Raw genomic sequence first — 7,416 nt, forward strand, 5'->3', positions numbered from 1 at the left:
CTACGCGAGCGTGCCGAAGAAAATGACAGGGACGATTTGCCCCGTTTTACAGACGAGGAAACCGAGGTCTAGTGATGGGATTCGAGATGGGTCATCTAACAAACCCTAACCTTTCCCTCTCCCGGACTAACGGTGCACGAATCTACCTAGAACCCTTCCTTAGCCTCCTAATATCCATCCCTGAGCCGTGTTCATTCTAGCACTCTTGACCTGACTGGATCAAACCGCCGTCTGCCCAGGTCAGGACTCGGTCTTTCACAGCAACACCATCATCATCATCATTCTCCTCATCATATTTGCTTCCAAATTGTACTTTCCAAGAGCTTAGTACAGTGCTCTGCACACAGTAAGCGCTCAATAAATACAAATGATTGAATGAAAGAATGAATGAATCATCCCCATTGATGCTGTTTGGGTCTGTATTGAGCATAGACCACCGAACTAAGTGCTTAGAAGAGAAGCACAGAGGGGAGATCAATAAATCAATGACATTTATTAGCGCTTACCTTGTGCAGAGCACTGTACTAAGTGCTCGCGGGGCTACAGTATAACAGAGTTCATTGCACAAGAGTATTTCTGTGTGAGCCTGTCTCTGTGACTTTGATTTTCGCCGCTGCTTTAAAAGCTGTTTGTTCCCATATTCTCTAATCGGCTCAGTGGAAAGCGCACGGGCTTTGGAGTCAGAGGTCATGAGTTCGAATCCCGGCTCGGCCACTTGTCAGCTGTGTGACTGTGGACAAGTCACTTAATTTATCTGTGCCTCGGTTACCTCATCTGTAAAATGGGGATTAAGACTGTGAGCTCCACGTGGGACAACCTGCTTCCCCTGTGTCTACCCCAGCGCTTAGAACAGTGCTCTGCACATAGTAAGCGTTTAACATATGCCAACATTGACATTAATCCTTCCAAATCTGGTCATTTGAGGTGGGGCTCCCGGTTGCTAGGGAAAATGCGATTGAAATGGTTCATTAAATCCCTCACTGCCAGGGTTAGAAGATTGTAGGTTCACAAGAAACAAGAGGTCACGTTCCCTGTCCACAGTGAGCTTACGGTCTAGTGGAAAGGATATGACCACTGCCTTCCAGGAGCAAAAAATTCCACTGGGACACTTCGAGGAAGTATTTGATGTCTGCCTTACAGTCCCCTAGACTGTAAGCTCACTGTGGGCAGGGAATTCATTCAATAGTATTTATTGAGCACTTACTATGTGCAGAGCACAGTACTAAGCGCTTGAATATGTCTGTTATATTTTTATATTGTACTCTCCCAAGCGCTTAGTACAGTGCTCTGCATCCAGTAAGCACTCGATAAATACAATCGACTGACTGACTTTTCTGGGCATCCGCTCTCTCCACTTGTCTGCTGTGTGACCTTGGGTAAGTCACTTCACTTCTCTGGGCCTCAGTTACCTCATCTGTAAAGTGGGGATTAAGTTAAGCGCTTAGTACAGTGCTCTGCACATAGTAAACGCTCAGTAAATACTACTGAACGAATGACTACAAGCCCTACGTGGGACAACCTGATTATCTTGTATCTACCCCAGTGCTTAGAACGGGGCTTGGCACATAGTAAGTGATTAACAAACACCATAATTATTGCTGGGGATGGACCATCCACTCTCCCACATCCTGAAGCCTTCATTCTGCAGGGGTGTCATCGTTCTAAAGGGGTCCCATTTTTTTTTGGGGTGGGGGTGGGGGTATGTAATCAAAGAGAAAAGACTGGATGCATCTTTCTTAATTTCTTCCAGGGATCTCTAATGCAGGTACATATTTTATTGATATCATAACTCAACGGAAAGATATCGAAAACAAGGGGACTGTAAGCCCGTCAAAGGGCAGCGACTGTCTCTATCTGTTACCGATTTGTCCATTCCAAGCGCTTAGTACAGTGCTCTGCACATAGTAAGCGCTCAATAAATACTATTGAATGAATGAACGCTCACAAACGCTCTGTGTTTCACAGTAGTAGTAGGAAGAGGAGGAGGAGGAGTAATAATGGCATAATATAGTGGATAGAGAACGGACCTGGGAGTCAGAAGGTCATGGGTTCTAATCCTGTCTCTGCCACTTGTCTGCTGTGTGACCTTGGGCAAGTCACTTCACATCTCTATGCATCACTTACCTTATCTATAAAATGGGGATTAAAACTGATAGCCTCATTTAAGGCATGGACTGTGTCCAACTTGATTAGCCTGTATCTACACTAGGATTTAGTATAAGGCCCGGTACATGGTAAGCGCTTAACAAATGCCATTAAAAAATAAAAACGAGTTTGGAAAGGGTACCCAGGTGGGAATTAGTCGTCGACCTGTCTCTCGACAGCATGCACCTTCAGCACTATAATTGTTGGTTAGTAAACGCTAGCATTTCCCTCCATCCCGTATCTTAGAGGGAATTAAAGAAAACCTATTAATGAATCCAAACAAGCTCAATATCTAAGAGTCTTGGTAAAAGGATTTGTGTTTTCCATCAGCAGAACTTCAATTCCACACACCTTGCTGCCTTGATATATGTTCTTTCCAAAGCGTGTAATTCATCAAAAAAGTTTGCGAACTTTTGTTTTCTGCTTACCCGTGAACAATTAGCCATTGACTTCTCCACCCTAATACTGTTGTTACTGACTGAAAAATGAACTTCAAGAAAATAGTTATCCTGCTGTTAAATTGCATTCCAGTCACTGAGCAGTAAATATTTCATTGCACAAGAGTGCTTCTGTGTAAGCCTGCCTCTGTGACTTTGATTTTCGCCGCTGTTTTAAAAGCTGTGTGTGCCCATATTCTCTAATCCTTCCAAATTTGGTCATTTGAGGTGGGGCTCCTGGTTGCTAGGGAAAATGCGAATGAAACGGTTCATTAAATCCCTCACTGTCAGGGTTAGAAGATTGTAGGTTCACAAGAAGCAAGAGGTCACGCTTCTTCATTCATAATTTATTCTAACTTCTGTCTTCCTCTTTAGACCGTAAGCTCCTTGTGGGCAGGGATCTTGACAACCAACCCTGTTGTACTGGACTCTCCCCAGTGCTTAGCACAGGGCCCAGTGCACAGTAAGCACTCGATAAATGCCACTGATTGACTGATTCATCTAGTTGGGGGTGAGTGTACGGGATTTATCCCCAGTGAAGCTGGACGGGTCGAGAAACCAGCCGGTTCCCAAAGAGGTTTGGATTGGATCGATGGGTGAGGGATACATGCTGATCATTGGAAGGAAAGTCAGGGGTGGACAGGGGAGCGTTAGTGTGGGGAAGCAGCGTGGCTCAGTGGAAAGAGCCTGGGCTTCGGAGTCAGAGGTCATGGGTTCGACTCCCGGCTCCGCCACTTGTCAGCTGTGTGACTGTGGGCAAGTCACTTCACTTCTATGGGCCTCAGTGACCTCATCTGGAAAATGGGGATTAACTGTGAGCCTCACGTGAGACAACCTGAGTACCCTGTATCTACCCCAGCGCTTACAACAGTGCTCTGCACATAGTAAGCGCTTAACAAATACCAACATTATTATTGTTGGATGGCCCATCCTTAACCATGAGGTTAGGGGTCCAGTGGTGGGTGCGTGTGACCAGCACACCATCCTGGTTTTAGAGTTGGAGACTGAATCCTACGTTAAATGGTTCCCTGGGCTGACGCAGGAATGGAGGTTCTGACGGGCTTCTCTTCTGGAGAGATTCTAGTTTCTGAGTTCCCTCATCCGAGGATTAAGGAGCTGGAATTTGGGACGTCACAAAGGACACAGCACTCAACTGCGGACAAGAACAACACTTTATCGTAGCAGGAGGGTTTGCATATGACAGTGAAGCTTAGAGCTATCTGTGCTACTGAGAGAAACTCTCTGGCAAGGGTTACCCAAAATGAAAAGGTCTAAGCCAAAGCATCAAAGTTGATTGACCTGTGTTGGGCAGCAGCAACAAGGGAAAGAGCCCAGGGCGGACGATCAAGTGATCAAAATATCGATCAAAGGCAAAGACTTCAGTTTTTATTCATTCATTCAATTATTCAACCATATTTATTAAGTGCTTACTGTGTGCAGAGCACTACACTAAGCACTTGGGAAAGTACATTACAACAATAAAGAGTGACAATCCCTGTCCATCTGGGAGCCCGCAGTCTAGAGGGAGGGAGACAGACATCAATACGAATAGACGTCGATACAAATAAATAAAATTAGAGATATAAACACAAGTGTGGTGGGCTGGGAGAAGGGGGAAGAGCAAAAGGAGCAAGTCAGGGTGACGCAGAAGGGAGTGGGAAATGAAGAAGGCAATGGAAAACCACTTCTGGTTTTTTTTTTTTACTAAGAAACTTCTATGGACAAAGAACCATGGTATCGTTAAGAATCAGAAACCACTCCATGGCATCTAAGAAGAAGTAGAAATCGACAAGAACAGAGAAAGGACACGGAATTAGAGAAGAAATGGCTCTGTAGTAACTGGTAAGGCCTTCAGACATGGGCAGAAGAAAGGGAAATGAGCCTGGGGTGATAAAGTGAAGGATTCAGGTTACATTTAAGCAGGATTTTCCCAACAGTGGGGACTGTTTGTCCCCAGAACTTTTCATGGACAGAGTCTGTGGAAACTTTTCTGGAGTTTTAGCTCATTGCTGGCAGGGAATGTGTCAGTTTATTGCCGAATGGTATTCTCCCAAGTGCTGAGTATAGTGTTCTGAACAGAGTAAACGCTCAATAAATACGATCGACTGACGGATGATCTTTCAAATGAACTGGTTTGGGCAAAAGCATCGTTATTATTATGATTATTAAAAGTGTTGGTGTGTTCCGGCATCCGCTTCTCAGATGCTCTTTGGAAGATTAGAGGGTTTGCAGCTCATTATTGCTGCCGTCTCTCCAAAGGGATACGGTAAAACGGAGGACAATGAAAGGTATTTTGGGACTCCAGAATCTGAAAATTGAAAAGCTGCATCACCTAGTGAAAAGGACATGGACCCAGGAGTCGGGAGACTTCCATCCTAATCCAGACTTTCCACTTTCCTGTTGTGTGACACTGGGCAGTCACTTAACTTCTTTGTGCCTCAGTTGCCTCATCTGTAAAATGGGGGTGTAATACCTGTCTCTCTCCTCCTTAGATGGTGAGGCTAATTTGGGAACAGTGAGCCTAATGTGAGACGCAGTCTATTTTGTGTCTAGTAATCAATCATCGGCATATATCGAGTGCCTATGGGATGCAGAGCACACTATTAATAGCTTGGGAACGTTGAGTGTTATAGAGTTGGTGGATGTGATCCCCGCCCATGAAGAGTACAAAGAGTACAAAGGAACAAACTTGTAGATGCAATCTTTGCCCACAAGGAGCTTACAGTCTAGAGGGGAAAAGAGACAATAAAATAAACTACAGATTTACTCCAGCGCTTAGCACAGTGTTTGACATTCAGTAAGTGCACCCTCCTATCTCTTCCACCTGTGTACTTGGCTGCGGACCCCTTAAATACCTTGATAGTCAGCCCACCACCACAATTCTTATGTAATATTCTACTATTATACTCTAGTATACTAATATACTCTGCTATATCCCCTATCCTTAATCTCCTTTAATGTCTGTCTTCCCCTCTAGACCGTAAGTTCCTTGTGGGCAAAGATTGCATCTACAAGTTTGTTCCTTTGTGCTTTCGCAAACAACTCGGTACGGTGTTGAACTGACTGAACGATTGAAATGCCGCAGTTACTATTATTCTCAGTTGGATTTTAGCAAACGATGAGATCCGTATCCGAGGCTTGGGTCATCCCAAACCAGAGGATCATCTGTGAAAAGGAAAGCCGCAGGGCCTAGTGGCTAGAGCTCGGGCCTGGGACTCTGAAGGACCTGTGACCTTCGCCATTTGTCTGCTGTGTGACCTTGGGCAAGTCACTTCCCTTCTCTGTGCCTCAGGTACCTCATTTGGAAAATGAGGCTTAAGACAGTGAGCCCTCTGTGGGACAGGGACCGTGTCCATCCAGTTAGCTTGTATCTATCCCAGTGCTTAGAACAGAACTCGACACATAGTAAGCGCTTGACCGATACCATCGTTATGTATTATTTATGAGACCGAGGAACAAGGCCCCATCCATCACAATGGCCCCCCGGGGAAGGGGAAGGCTACACCAGTGTGTGGATTCAAAGAGAACAGACACTTTTATCTCGGTCTTCTCCCACCTGGACAGAATGCTAAGTGCCAGCTGTCAAAACTGCCTGCAAAGCAAGAAAGGGCACTTTGTTGATTGGAAAACAAATTAGAGTCAGTCAGTTCGTCAGTCAATTGTATTCATTGAGAGTTTAAGGTGTGCAGAGGCCTATTCTAAGTTCTCTAAGGGGAGAGTATACACTATCGCAATATAACAGACGCATTCCCTGCCCATAACGAGCTTACAGACTTGAGGACTTGGATGGAATCGTAAAGAGAATGGGGACAGTTGTGGTGGCTGACACAGTCAGAGAGCTGGCAGGAGTCTGTACCAACCCTGGCCTGGAAGACTGTTGTAGGCAGGGAACGTATCTACTGACTCGTTATATTGTACTCTTCAAAGCACTTAGTACAGTTCTCTGCACCCAGTAAGCACTCAATAAACAGTTGACTCCTCTAATGCTAACCTTCTCACTGTGCCTCAATCTCGCCTGTCTAGCCATCGGCCCCTTGCCCACATCCTGCCCCTGGCCTGAAATGCCCTCCCGCCTCAAATCCGACAATTGCTCTCCCTCCCTTCAAGGCCTTATTGAAGGCACATCTCCTCCAGGGGGCCTTCCATGAATAAGCCCCCCTAATTTCCTCTTTTCCCTCTCACTTCTGTGTTGCCCTGATCTGCTCCCTTTATTATTCCCCCCTCCCAGCCCCACAGCACTTATGTCTTGTCTTGTATCATGTTGTCGCGTTGTCTCCGACCCATAGCGACACCATGGACACATCTCCCCCAGAACGCCCCACCTCCATCTGCAATCGTTCCGGTACTGGATCCATAGAGTTCTCCTGGTAAAAATATGGAAGTGGTTTAGCATTGCCTCCTTCGGCGAAGTCAACTCGAATCTCCACCCTCGAATCTCTCCCGTGCCGCTGCTGCCCAAGCACAGAAGAGTTTTGACTTGTAGCAGATGGCCTTCCACTCGCTAGCCACTGACCGAGCTAGGAATGGAATGGACAGGCTTCTGCTTGACTTTCCCTCACAGAGTCAAGACTGGTAGAGGACTGGAAACTCTCCAGGTACGGTCCTGAGAGCAGCAGCACTTATGCATATATCTTTAATTGACTTATTTATATTAATGTCTGCTGCTCCCCCGTCTAGACTGTAAGCTCGTTGTTAACAGGGAATGTGTTTTTGATTGCTGTCTTTCACTCTCCCAAGCTCTTAGTATGGTGCTCTGCACGCAGTAAGTGCTCAATAAATACTACCGAATGAATAAATATGATTGACCTGTGTGCGGAGCCCTGTGATAACAATA

General features: G+C 45.7%; 1 non-coding gene across 1 annotated transcript; it reads right to left on the reverse strand.

Moving 5' to 3' along the window:
* Positions 1-7,057: 7,057 nt before the first annotated feature.
* Positions 7,058-7,195, reverse strand: LOC114809381. Its single transcript, XR_003757168.1, has one exon. It is a non-coding gene; the product is annotated as a small nucleolar RNA SNORA7 (small nucleolar RNA).
* Between the last annotated feature and the right edge of the window lie 221 nt (positions 7,196-7,416).

Source organism: Ornithorhynchus anatinus, chromosome 2, assembly GCF_004115215.2.
Source record: "Ornithorhynchus anatinus isolate Pmale09 chromosome 2, mOrnAna1.pri.v4, whole genome shotgun sequence".
NCBI lineage: Eukaryota > Metazoa > Chordata > Mammalia > Monotremata > Ornithorhynchidae > Ornithorhynchus > Ornithorhynchus anatinus.